Source organism: Rhincodon typus, chromosome 10 (assembly GCF_021869965.1).
Source record: "Rhincodon typus isolate 14 chromosome 10, sRhiTyp1.1, whole genome shotgun sequence".
In the NCBI taxonomy this organism is placed as follows: domain Eukaryota; kingdom Metazoa; phylum Chordata; class Chondrichthyes; order Orectolobiformes; family Rhincodontidae; genus Rhincodon; species Rhincodon typus.
In genome coordinates this window covers 77998888-78012957 of record NC_063341.1, presented here as the reverse complement: position 1 = coordinate 78012957, position 14070 = coordinate 77998888, and positions in this window count along the sequence as shown.

Genomic DNA, 14070 nt, shown 5'->3' with positions numbered 1-14070 from the left:
AGCAGGGGGCTGTGTCCTGTGGCAGAGTGAGCAGGGGCTGTGTCCTGCAACAGAGTGAGTGTGGGCCATGTCCTGCAGTGGAGTGGAGCAAACGGGCAGAGTCCCGCGGTGGAGCGAATGGGCCAATTTGCAGACCGGTGGCGGAGTGAGTCCTGGATGGAGGCCGGCATGTGGAGGCAGCATGGCCTCGTGCTCTGGGGATGGCAGGCACAGACTGGAACTTAAGTACATTTCACTTATTATCATTCTGGACATTCTTAAACTGTTCCCATGCTAATCTATTTTTTTTACTCTGTAACAACACTACATTTTTTTAACTGTGTAACTGCACTTAAAAGTATCTGTACCTAGGTACTCAGTACCTAAGATAGTGCTGAGAGGCAACATTATAAACTTTTCACTGCACTCTTTCGAGTGCATGTAACAATAAAGGCTGAGATAACAAGGTGCAGGGCTGGATGAACACAGCAGGCCAAGCAGCATCATAGGAGCAGAAAGGCTGACATTTCGGGCCTAGACCCTTCATCAGAAATCTATTCTATTCTAAAAGAAAACCTTCATTAAAGATGAGACATTTCATGAAAGAACATCTTTGGCTTTAAAACACTCAGAGACATTTGTGACCACATACAAATAGAAGTCTTTCTTTTTTGTTATGCATGAGTACTTCACACTGCAACATGATGCTGTTGGAATGGGAGTGGACGATTATCTTTGTGTCTCCAGGACTGGAGTAAATTTGGATAAAAAATCAAAGAAAATTAAAAATAAAATCTTCCCTATTTCAAATGTCGCTTAAATAAAGATGCTTGTTTAGAAAAGTATAGGGGAGGTGATTGTCCAGCACTAATGGAAATAGGGTGGAGCCTGGTTCTATTGAGACATTCAAGAGGGCATTGGACAATTATTTGGATAGAAATAGTGTGCAGGGATATGGGGAAAAGACGCAAGATTAGCAGTAGGTAATAGAATTGGTGCAGGCCCAATAGGCTTCCTTCTGCGCCATAACATTTCTCTGATTCTATATCACTGGACCTGTCATCCAGAGACCAGTCTCATTCTGGGACATGTGTTCACATTCTACCACGGCAGATGGGGAAATTTGAACTCATCAAAATCAGGAAACAAAAAAGTGACCATGTGACTTCCATCAATTGTTGTTAAAAACTAATATCCTTTAGGGAAAGAAATCTGCCATCCTTATCTGGTCTAGCCTACCTGTGATTTGACCCACAGTAATGTGGATAACTCGGAATTGAGCTCTGGGGATGGGCAGTAAATGCCGGCCTAGCTAGGACCTCCACATTCTATGAACAAATTAAAAAGGGAAAGACTCTTTGACAGACAGTCGAGATAATGAAGGGAAGGGTATCCCCTAATGTTTAATATCTGGTTTTTAAAGGAGAGATGGACTACTTCCAAGTCATGACCTTGATGGTTTGAGGTTTAACAATCTACAGAATCCTTCTTTTTGTTTTATTTGATCATGGAAGTTGTCCACTCACACCTCATGAAAGAACATGAAGAATTGGGTCTGTAGTCTCGGGAGCCCCTACCATCGAAGTACAGTTGCCTCACAGTGCCAGGGACATGCATTCGATTCCACCCTCGGGTGACTGTCTGTGTGGAGTTTGCACATTCTCCCCGTGTCCGCATGGGTTTCCTCTGGGTGCTCTGGTTTCCTCCCACAGTCCAAAGATGTGCAGGCTAGGTGTGTTGGCCATGCTAAATTGCCCATAGTATTCAGGGATGTGTAGATTAGATGGGTTATGGGGGGATGGGTCTGGGTGGGATGCTCTGAAGGCCAGTGTAGACTTGTTGGGCTGAAGGGCCTGTTTCCACACTGTAGGAATTCTATTCTATGATCTAAAATAGAAGGTAGCTTCTTGAAATTTTGCATTCAAGATAGGGCCACCTAAATATTCCAATGTTTCTCATTCCACAGATGCTGCCTGACCTGAGTGAGTGGGCAAAGGTCTGGCAGATGGAATACAATGTAAATAAATGTGAAGTCATACATTTTGGTAGGAGTAATAGTAAAAAGGGTTATTACTTGAATGGTAAAAAGTTGCAGCATGCTGCTATGCAGAGGGACCTGGGTGTCCTTGTGCATGAATCACAGAAGGTAGGTCTGCAGGTACAACAAGTAATTAGAAAGGCAAATGGAATTTTCTCCGTCATTGCTAAAGGGATTGAAATTAAAAGCAGACAAGTTATGTTACAGCTGTACAAGGTGCTGATGAGGCCACACCTGGAGTACTGTGTGCAGTTTTGGTCTCCTTACTTGAGAAAGGATGTAGTGGCACTGGAGGGGGTGCAAAGGAGGTTCACTAGGTTGATTCCGGAGTTGAGGGGGTTGGCTTATGAGGAGAGACTGAGTAGATTGGGATTATATTCATTGGAATTCAGAAGATTGAGGGGGGATCTTATAGAAACATATAAAATTATGAAGGGAATAGATAAGATAGAAGTAGAGAGGATGTTTCCACTGGCAGGTGAAGCTAGGACAAGAGGGCATAGCCTCAAGATTAGAGGGAGCAGATTTAGGACTGAATTGAGAAGGAATTTCTTCACCCAGAGGGTTGTTAATCTATGGAATTCCTTGCCCAGTGAAGTAGTTGACGCTACTTCAGTAAGCGTTTTTAAAGAAAAGGTAGATTTTTTTTGAACAATAAAGGAATTAAGGGATACGGTGAGAACGCGGGTAAGTGGATCTGAGTCCACGAAAAGATCAGCCATGATCTTATTGAATGGCGGAGCAGGCTCGAAGGGCCAGACGGCCTACTCCTGCTCCTAGTTCTTATGTTCTTATGTTCACAAAAGAAAATGACTAAATATATTGAAAAATATCTATCCAATTCTCCAACGCATTTAATAGTACAAATTAAAAGACAACAACAAAACAGATTATTTGGCAACTAATTACCACAGGATGGTTACACTGAGAAATAATTACTTCCCTGTAGCACAACTGTAATTTCAAAGACATGGTAAACATACTAAATTACCTGATTAAAAGAGTAGTTTGACTTTTAATTTCAAACTAATTGAAGTCTTTGAAAATCCCATGTCGTACATAAAAACTGAAAGAACTCCAGATGCTTTAAATCAGAAACAAAAACAGAAATTGCTGGAAAAGCTCAGCAGGTCTGGCAGCATCTGTGCAGAGAAATCAGAGCTAATGTTTCGAGTCCAGTGACCCTTCCTCCCGTTCATAATTTTATTCTTAATTCAGAAATTTCAACAAGTCTATATGTGTTTTGGAGGGTTTTTCCACATTGTAAATGTTCTTTTTTGAAAAAACCAAAGAGTTTTTTTTAATAAGCAATTGTGTTTTCGTTCTAGACAGTCCCACATGTGGTTAGCTCTGGAGAAGATTTTTTTATTCTTAGAGGAATTTATTGAAAAGGAATCGCTTTTATTCAGTTAATCAGCTAAGTGGTTGGTTTTACTTAATTTTTATATGTATGATATATATATTTTTAATGTTTTTCCATTTTAACATTATTTTCTGTAGGTAATGAAAGGTAGTTTATTTTTTATATAAGATGTTATTGAAACATCCTTTTTTTAGGCTTAATGTTATTGAGACCATATCTTTCAATGCAAGGGGTCTCACAGGCAAGGCTGATGAGCTCAGGGCATGTTTAAGAACATGGGATTGGGACATCATAGCTATTACAGAAACTTGGCTGAGAGATGGACAAGACTGGCAGCTCAATGCTCTGGGTTTTAGACGCTATAGGAAGGATCGAAAAGGGGGCAAGAAAGGAGGGGGGAGTGGCATTTTTGATTAAGGAATACATTACTGCTGTAACTAGGGAATATACTTCTGAAAACTCATCCAGTGAAAATATATGGGTGGAAATTAGAAATAAGAAAGGAAAGATCACTTTGATGAGAATTGTACAATAGACCCCCCCCCCAATAAAAAGAGAGGAATTGAGAAACAAATATGTAGGGAGATCTCAGATATATGTAAGCATAATAAGGTTGTAATAATGGGGGATTTTAATTTTCCAAACATTGACTGGGACTACCATAGTATTAAAGGTTTGGACGGTGAAGAATTTGTCAAATGTGCTCAAGAAAATTTTCTTTATCAATATGTGGATGTTCCTACGAGAGAAGGGAAAAAACTAGACCTTCTTTTGGGCAATAAGGCAGGGCAGGTGACAGAAGTAAAAGCGGGGAAGTTTGGATCTAGAGATCATAATTCTATTAGTTTCAAAATGGTTATGCAAAAGAATAAGCCTTCCATAAAAATTAAAGTTTTTAATTGGAGTAAGGCAAATTGTAACAGTATGAGACAAGAACTTTCAAAAGTCGATTGGAGTTTACTGTTCACTGGTAAAAGGACATTTGACAAGTGGGAGGTGTTCAAGAGTGCGATGATGAGAGTTCAGAGGCATTATGCTCCTGTTAGACTGAAGGGTAAGGCTGGTAAGATTAAGGAACAATGGATGAATAAAGACATTGAGGTTCTAGTCAAGAAAAAAAGATTTTTTTTAGATATAGATGATTTGGTTCAATTGAATCTTTTAATCAATATAAAGAGTGTAGGGGCATTGTTAAGAAAGAAATTCGGAAGGCAAAGAGGAGATATGAGATAGCATTGGCAGATAAGGTTAAGAATAATCCAAAGAGATTCTACAAATACATTAGGAGCAAGAGCGTAACTAGAGAGAGAGTTGGGCCTCTTATAGATCAAGGAGGTTGTCTTTTTGTTGAACCCAAGGAGATGGGAGGGATACTAAATGAATATTTTGCATCAGTTTTTACTTTGGAGAAAGAAATAGAGTCAAGAGAATGCAGAGAAGTAAACTTTGATGTTTTAGAAACAGTTCACATTACAGAAGAGGAAGTTTGGGAGTCTTAGAGAATAAAAAGATGATTAAATCTCTGGAACCTGGTCTAATGTGTCCCAGAATGTTGTGGGAAGTAAGGGAGGAAATTACGAGACACCTTGCAGAAATATTTACATCATCTATAACTACAGGTGAGGTGCCTGATGACTGGAGGGTGGCCAATGTTGTGCCTTTGTTTAAGAAAGTTTGTAAGGAGAAACCAGGGAACGATAGATCTGTGAGTCTGATTTTGGTTGTGGGTAAAATGTTGGAGATGATTATAAAAGATAGGATTTATGGACATTTAGAGTGACAAAAATTGATTAGGGATAGTCAGCATGGTTTTGTGTGAGGAAAATCATGTCTCACAAACTTGATTGAGTTTTTTGAGGAAGTTACCAAAAGGTTGATGATGGTAGAGCAGTAGACATTGTTTATTTAGATTTTAGTAAAGCTTTGATAAGGTTCTGCATGGTAGATTAATTAGTGAAGTTAGATCACATGGGATTCAGGGTGAGCTTGCCAATTGGATACATAACTGGCTTACCGGCAGGAGACAAAGAGTAATGGTGGAGGGTTGCTTTTTGGACTGGAGGCCTGTGACCAGCAGTGTTCCACAGGGATCAGTTCGAGGTCCTCTTTTGTTTGTCATTTATATAAATGATTTGGATGAGAATATAGAAGGCATGGTTAATAAGTTTGCAAATGACACCAAAATTGGTGGCATTGTAGACAGTGAAAAAGGTTTCCTAAGATAATAAAGGGATCTTGCTCAAATGGGTCAATGGACTGAAAAATGGCAGATGGAGTTCAATCTGGATAAATGCGAGGTATTGCATGATACAACAAGCAAGGGTAGGGCTTATACAATTAATGGTAGGGCCTAGTGTAGAACAGAGAGACCTAGCGGTGCAGGTACATAGTTCTTTAAAGTTTGCATCACATATAGACAGGATGGATAAAAAGGCATTTGGCATGTTGCCTTCATTGCTCAGTCCTTTGAGTATAGGAGTTGGGACATTATATTGAGGTTGTACAGGACATTGGTGAGGCCTCTTCTGGAATACTGTATCTAGTTCTGGTCACCCAGTTATAGGAAGGATACTATCAAGCTGGAAAGGATACAGAAGAGATTTACCAGGATGTTGCTGGATATGGAAGGTTTGAATTATAAGGAAAGGCTGGATAGGCTGGGACTTTTTTCACTGGAGCGTAGGAGGTTGAGAGGTGACCTGAGAGATATAGATAGAGATATAGATTATAAAATAATGAGAGATATAGATAGAGTTGATGGTAGATAACAAGGTGTAGAGCTGGATGAACACAGTAGGCCAAGCAGCATCACAGGAGCAGGAAGGCTGACGTTTCGGGCCTAGACCCTTCTTCAGAAGACCCTTCATCTGATGAAGGGTCTAGGCCCGAAACATCAGCCTTCCTGCTCCTATGATGCTGCTTGGCCTGCTATGTTCATCCAGCTCTACACCTTGTTATCTCAGATTCTCCAGCATCTGCAGTTCCTACTATCTCTGATAGAGTTGATGGTAGTTGTCTTTTCCCTAAAATGGGGAATTTCAGGACTAGGGGGCACATTTTTAATGTGAGAAGAGAAAGATTTGAAAAGCACATAAGAGGCAAATGTTTTATACAGAGGGTGGTTCGCTTATGGAATGAACTTCATGATGAAGTGATGGATGTGGGTACAATTACAACGTTTAAAAGATGTTTGGATGAATATAAGAATAGGAAAGGTTTGGAGGGATATGGACTAGAGAGTGGTGAATCTTTGGAATTCACTGCCACAGAAGGCTGTGGAGGCCAGGTCATTGAGTACATTTAAGACTGAGTTAGACAGGTTCTTTTTTATCAAGGGGATCAAGGGTTATGGGGAGAAAGCGGGAGAACGGGGTTGAGGAACTTATCAGCCATGTTTGAATAGAGGAGCAGACTCAATGGGCCAAATGGCCTAATTTCTGCTCCTATGTCTTATGGTCTTATTACAACACACTCCCAACTACACTAATAACCTTTTAGCTCCTTGCTTAACAGGAATCTATCTAGCTCTGCCTTAAAAATATTCAAAGATGTGCTTCCACCATCTATTGAAGAGAGAGTTTCAAAGACTGACAGCTCTCTGTGTCCCTCACGTCTGTTTGAAGTAGATGATCACTTATTTTGAAGCAGTTACCTTTAGTTCTCCATTCTGTCACCAGAGAAAAGATTCCTTCCCACATGCTCCACTCCAAGGCCATTCAGAAATTTTGTTTCAATCAAGTTGCCTCCTAAGCCCCAGAGGATATGAGCTGAGAGAGGATCATAAGGCAGCCCACCTTTTCATGATATTAGTCTTTAAGCCTTCTGTAAACTGCTTTCAATGCATTTTCATCCTTTCTTAAATAAGTAGGCTATTATTGAACACAATGTTGCAGATGTGACCTCACTAATACTTTCTATAACTGAAGCATAACCCTTTCCCTACTTTTGTATTCAATTCCTATCAACATGAACAAAAATATTCTGGTAGCTTTGAAAATTACTTGCTGTTCTGGCACACTAACCTTTTGTGACAAATGAAGTAGGACGCTGAGATCCCTCTACATCTCCAAGATCAGAGCAATCTCTCACCATTTAGATAACATGCTTGTTTTTTATTCTTCCTGCCAATATGAACAGCTTTGCATTTTCCCACATTATGTTCCTTCTAGCAAATATCTGTCTATACTATTGACTTATCTGTACCCATTTGTAACTTATGCTATCTTTACAAGTTAATTTCCTACTTACATTTGTGTCATCAGTAAATTTAACAGCCATACCTTTGGTTCCTTCATCCAAGCCATTTGCGTAAATTTAAAATGTTGAGGCAGTGATTCCAGTAGCACAGTACTCATAATGTTTCACCAACCTTAAAAACTATGCATTTATGACTATTTTCAGTTCCTTGTTAGCTAACATATTTTCCCAATATGATACCCCTATGCCATGAGTTTTTATTTTCAACAATAACAAAAATAAACAAGAATCACATATTAAATATAAACAATTGGGTTCAAATGAATCTCTTGAAGAGTATAACGAGTGGAGGGGACATTCCTCAGAGGGAGATCAGAAAGGTAAAGTGAGGATATGAGATAGCCTTGGCAGATAAGGTAAAGGGTAATCCAAAGAGATTCTACAAGTGTATTAAGAGAAAGAGAACAACTAGCGAGAGAGTAGGGCCCCTTAAAGATCAAAGAGGCCGTCTTTGTGTTGAACCTCAGGAGATGGGAGAGATATTAAATGAACATTTTGCATCAGCTTTTACGTGGAGAAGAAATAGAGGCTAGAAAACTCAGGGAAATAAATATTGATGTTTTGAAAACTCCACATTACAGAACAGGAAGTGCTGGAGGTCCTGGAAAATAAAAAGGTGGATAGATCTCCAGGACCTGATCTAATGTATCCCAGGACACTGTGGGGTGTTAGGGAGGAAATTGCGGGGCCTCTTGCAGAAATATTTGTATCATCTATAAATATGGGTGAGGTGCTTAATGACTAGAGAGTAGCTAATATTGTGCCTTTGTTTAAGAAGGGATGTAAGGAGAAGCCTGGGAACTATAGACTTGAGAGTCTGACTTTGGTGGTGGGTAGTTTGGAAGTGATTCTGAAAGAAAGGATTTATATGCATTTAGAGAGGCGAGGAATGATTAGGGATAATCAGCATAGTTTTGTATGAGGGAAATCACAAACTTGGGAGGTTGAGTTTGTTTAGGAAGTAACCAGGAAGATTGAGGATAGAACAGTAGACATTATTTGCTTGGACTTTAGTAAAGCCCTTGACAAGGTTCCACACGGTAGAGTAATTAGTGAAGTTAGATCACATGGGATCCAGGGTGAGCTTGCCAATTAGATACAAAATTGGCTTTACAGTAGAAGACAGAGAGTGATGGTGGAGGGTTATTTGTTTGGACTGGAGGCCTGTGACCAGTGGTGTTCCACAGGGATTGTTGCTGGGTCCACGTCTGTTTGTCATTTATATAAATGTTTCAGATGAAAATATAGAAAGCATGGCTAGTAAGTTTGAGGATTACACCAAGATTGGTAGATTATTGGACAGTGAAGAAGGTTATCTAAGATTACAAGGAGATCTTGATCAATTGGGTCAATGGGCTGAAGAGTGGCAAATGGAGGTTAATTTGGATAAATGCGAGGTATTACAATTTGGTAAAACAAACAAAGACAAGACTTATACAATTACAAGTAGGGCCTTGAGCAGTGTTGTAGAACAGAGGGACCTAACAGTTCAGGTCCATAATTATTTGAAGTTTCCATCACATTAAAGTGGTTAAAAAGGCGTTTGGTACATTTGCCTTCACTGCTCAGACCTTTGAATATAAGAGTTAGGATGTCATATTGAGCTTGTACAGCACATTGGTGAGGCCTCTTCTGGAATATTGCGTCCGGTTCTACTCACACGATTACAGGAAGAATATTATTAAATTGGAGAAGGTTGAGAAGAGATTTACCAGGATGTTGCTGGGAATGAAGGAGTTGAACTAATAAGGAGAGGCTGGATAAGCTGGGACTTTTTTCACTGGAGTGTAGGAGGTTGAGAGGTGACCTTATAGAGGTTTATAAAATAATGAAGGGTGTAGATAAGTGGAATGGCAAGTGTGTTTTCCCTACGGTGGGGGATTTCAAGACTAGGGGGCACATTTTTAAGGGGAGAGAAGAAAGATTTATAAAAGACATAGGGGCAACTTTTTACACAGAGAGGCTACAGTTACAACATATAAAAGGTACTTAGATAAGTACATGAATAGAAAAGGATTGGAGGGACATGGGCCAAATGCAGGCAGGTGGGACGCGTCTAGTTTGGAATTATGGTCGGCATGGATTGGTTGGATTGAAGGGTCTGTTTCCGTACTGTATGACTCTAGTCTTTTTCTTTTTCTGATGAAGGGTCTAGGCCTGAAACGTCAGCCTCTCTGCTCCTATGATGCTGCTTGGCCTGCTGTGTTCATCCAGCCCTGCACCTTGTTGTCCCCTATAGGTCGCCAGGGGAATGAGCACTAACTTCCCTTACCCACAGCCCCCTATAGGTCGCCAGGGGAATGAGCACTAATATACCTTACCCACCGCCCCCTATAGGTCGCCAGGGGAATGAGCACTAAAAAAATAAAGAAAACCCATAAACAGAAACTTGTCAATACAGAATGCAGAACACTGAAAGAGATATTTATTCCACAATCATATTTCATGAGATGGAGTGGAGTACATACTAGATCAAGATGGAAATGCAGAGAAAGTTTCTTATGGTTGTGGTAATAATTTGGGGCATACTGTTTTTCCTCTTAAAATAATATCAGGTAATGAACCAAAACAGACCATCAGGTCTCTACACATTACCTCCAACTCCTTCCATTCCCTCCAGAGAAATCAAGTTCTACTGTCGTTTGCTAGTAAAGTCCAGTTTTGGAAAGATTACTTAGTTATTGGTGTGCTATTGGGTCTAGGGTATTGAGGTGTAATGAGGGGTTGGATAGGCTGGAATTTTTATCACTGGAGTGTAGGAGTTTGAGGGGTGACCTTGTCATAGAAACACAGAATCCCTACAGTGTGAAAGCAGGTCATTCAGCCCATTGTGTCCACACCGACCCTCTGAAGAGCATCCCATCCAGATCCAGCCCCCTACTCCTATCCCTGCATTTCCTATGGCTAACCCACCCAGCCTGCACATCCCTGGACACTATGGGCAATGTAGTATGGCCAATCCTCCTACACTGCACATCTTCTGGACTGTGGGAGGAAACCAGAGCACCCAAAGGAAATGCAGACATGGGGAGAACTCCACACAGATTGTCACCTGAGGGTGGATTTGAACCTGGGTCCTAACCACTGAGCCACCACATAATTGTAGAGGTTTATAAAATCATGAGGGGTCATGGAAAGGGTGAATAGCTAAGGTCATTTTCCCAGGGTAGGGGGACTCAAACCTAGAGAGTGTACTTAAGGTGAGAGGACAAAGATTTAAAAGGGATATGACAGGCAACTTTTTCATACAGCAGGTGGTTCGTAAGTGGAATGAACTGTCAGAGAAAGTGGTATAGTTAGAATATTTAAAAGACATTTGGACAGGTACATGAATACATAAGGTTTGGAGGGATATGGGCCCAAAAGCAGGCAAGTGGGACTAGTTCAGTTTGGGAAACTTGGTTGGCATGGATGAGTTGGACTGAGAGGGTCTGTTTCCGTGCTGTATGACTCTATGACTTATGACAGTGCTCCAAAAGAGGCCTCACCAATGTCCTGTACAACTACGCCATGACATCCCAGCCCCTACACTCAGTGAAAACCGAAAGAACTGCGGATGCTGTAAATCAGGAAAACAAAGTTGCTGGAAAAGCTCAGCAGGTCTGGCAGCATCTGTGAAGGAGAAAATAGAGTTAACGTTTCGGGTCCGGTGGCGCTTCCTCAGAAGTCCTATACTCAATGATCTAAGCAACGAAGGCAAGCGTATCAAATGCCTTCTTTACCATCTTGTCTGCCTGTGACTCATCTTTCATGGCTTCAGTAGTTTGAGTGAGTGTGAAGGAGCAGAGAAAGAATGGTGTAAGTTCTGCTGGTTGAGTGGGATTCCTTCACTGCTGGCCATTCCTTTAACCTTCCTGGTCACTGGCAGCTTCCTGAGCTAGGAATTTTATTTACCTTTTAGAATTGCCTTGTTCTTCCTACAGACCACTGCTTGTCTCAACAGCTGTACTGCTGTTTCTAAGGTAAGGTCTTCCATAGACTACAATCATTCTGATTGAGATTCATCAACTATACTGGCAGCAATGTAGCCTTGTATTAAATCTGGGTGGGAAATGCAGGTGAATCTCGCTTAAATTTATTGCAGTCTAACGAAAACCTCACCTTAGAAAAGGTGACATTTGCGGTCACCACAACTAAAGGGGGTGCACTCACTGATGATTTCCTGCATTAAAGATTAAGACAATTCATTACATTGAGTAGTTCAAAGCTGTTTTAACAACTGCAGAACCAATGGAATGTGTTCCTTTCCAAACATCTCTCAGATGCAGGAGCTGAAATGTTACATGATTTACTCTGCCCTCATATTATGGAATTCCTACAATGCAGAAAGAGGCCATTCAGCCCATTAAATCTGCACTGATCCTCCAACAAGCATCCCACCCAAAACCCATTCCCCAGTTTATCCCCTGATTTCCTGCAGCCAATCCACCTCGCCTACACATCTTTGGACTGTGGGAGGAAACTGGAATACCCAGAGGAAACCCATGCAGGCACGGGGAGAATGTGCAAACTCCACACAGATGGTCGCCTGAGGGTGGAATCAAACCTGGGTCCCTGGCGCTGTGAGGCAGTAGTGCTAACCACTGAGACACCGCACTACTCCAAGTGGTTCAGGGTTGTGTTTTTCACAGAGGGCCAATGAGCCGAGCGCCGAGCAGGGCAGAGAGCTGAACGCCAAATGGGGCAGTGTGTGAGGCTCTGAGTACAACAATGATGTCAGAAGCACCAATACCTGTACATGTGCCTATCAGTGGAGCTTCTGATGTTTGTCAATGATATCAACACCAATAACTTACTGTACCAGGGCTATAACCAGGAGAAGCCTCGTCATGGAATCTGCTCTTTTCCCGGATCTTGCTGCTCCTCATTTTGAAATAGTTGTCAAAGGACATCTTGAAAGTTATCATCATTAATGCAATAACATCATCAGCTGCTATTCCTATGGAGTAACTCATTAACTCATTCAGCTTCACACTGAAGTGATTCTGTACCTCGAAAATCTTTTTCACCAAAGTGCCCAGTTTTGAGTTGAAGTTGACCCTTCTCTATGTCAAAACTCTTTGGAGTTCGTAAATTTGGGTTTCACAGCTTTTCTAAGATGTCAGGTGATTGATCTAAAGTCCTGAATTTACCTGCCTGTGTATGTGACTCGCCAATGCTTCTCAGAGTCTCACTGCAGCCACTGTCTATCTCTGGGGGCCTCAGGGAATCTCTCGGCTGCTAACTGTTCCCAGCTGATTCGATGGGGAGGGAGGGGGTACTGAAAACTGTTCTTGTGGAAGATAAAAGCTGATGGTGTAGGGGCTAACATTCCAGCATGAAGAGAAGACTGGTTGGCTGGCAGAAAACAGGCAGGACGTGACCAGTGAAATCCGACAGGGGTTTGCAGCCTTATATAATTTATATCGATGACTTAGATGAGGGGAGTGAACACGCAGATGCTAAATTAACAAATGACACCAAATGAGGGGCAACAATATGTTGTGAAGACATAAGGTTACAGGCGAGTGAATGGCAAAAATCTGACGGATGGTGCAGAACGTGAAGTTTTTACTTTGGCAGGAAGAATTACGAAAAACAACATTAATTAAGACAGAATGACTGCAGAATTCCAGGGAGCGGAGGGATTTGGAGTGTTCTGAGTCACAGAAAGTTAGTTTGCACAGACAGCACACAATCAAGGCTGGAATCAATGAATAACTTTCCTTTATTTCAAGGGAAATTCAACCTGGAAGTGTGGATGTTATGATTCAGTTGAACAGGGCATTGGTGAGACCACATCTGGAATACTGTGGAATCCCTGTTTAAGTAAGGATGTAAATACGTTGGAAGCAGTTCACAGGAGGTTTGCTGGATTGATCCTGGGAATGAGTGGGTTGTCTAATGAGAGAAGATTGGACAGACTGGGCTTGTTTCCCCTGGAGTTTAGGAGGGTGAGGTTGAAGTGTATCAGATCCTGAATGGTCTTAACCATATGGATGTGGGGAAATCCAGAACTAGGAGGCGCTGTTTTAACATTAGGGGTTACCCTTTGGATACAGAGAAAAAATACTTTTCTCTCAAAGTTTAGAACATTTTGCCACAGAAGGTGGTGGTGACAGGGTTGAATATCAATTATTTTGAGGTGGTTAGATTCTTGTTGGGTAGGGAATCGGGGGATTATCCACAATGTGGAACTTGGAGCAGATCAACCGCCATCTCATTGAATGGCAGAGGGGGTTTTAGCAGCCAAATGGTCTCTTTCTGCTCCTACCACATTTTTAAAAAAGAAGTGGAAGTGGGTCATTTTCCCTGCCTAACTCGAATGTAAAGGTGTACATGGCAACGTGGGACACACCATCTCATCAAACAGCGGATCAGGCTCAAACACAGGCAGTTCGACCCTTTGACCCTGCTCTGTCCCAGCTCCTTTGTTGGCATGGTTTGAGATATT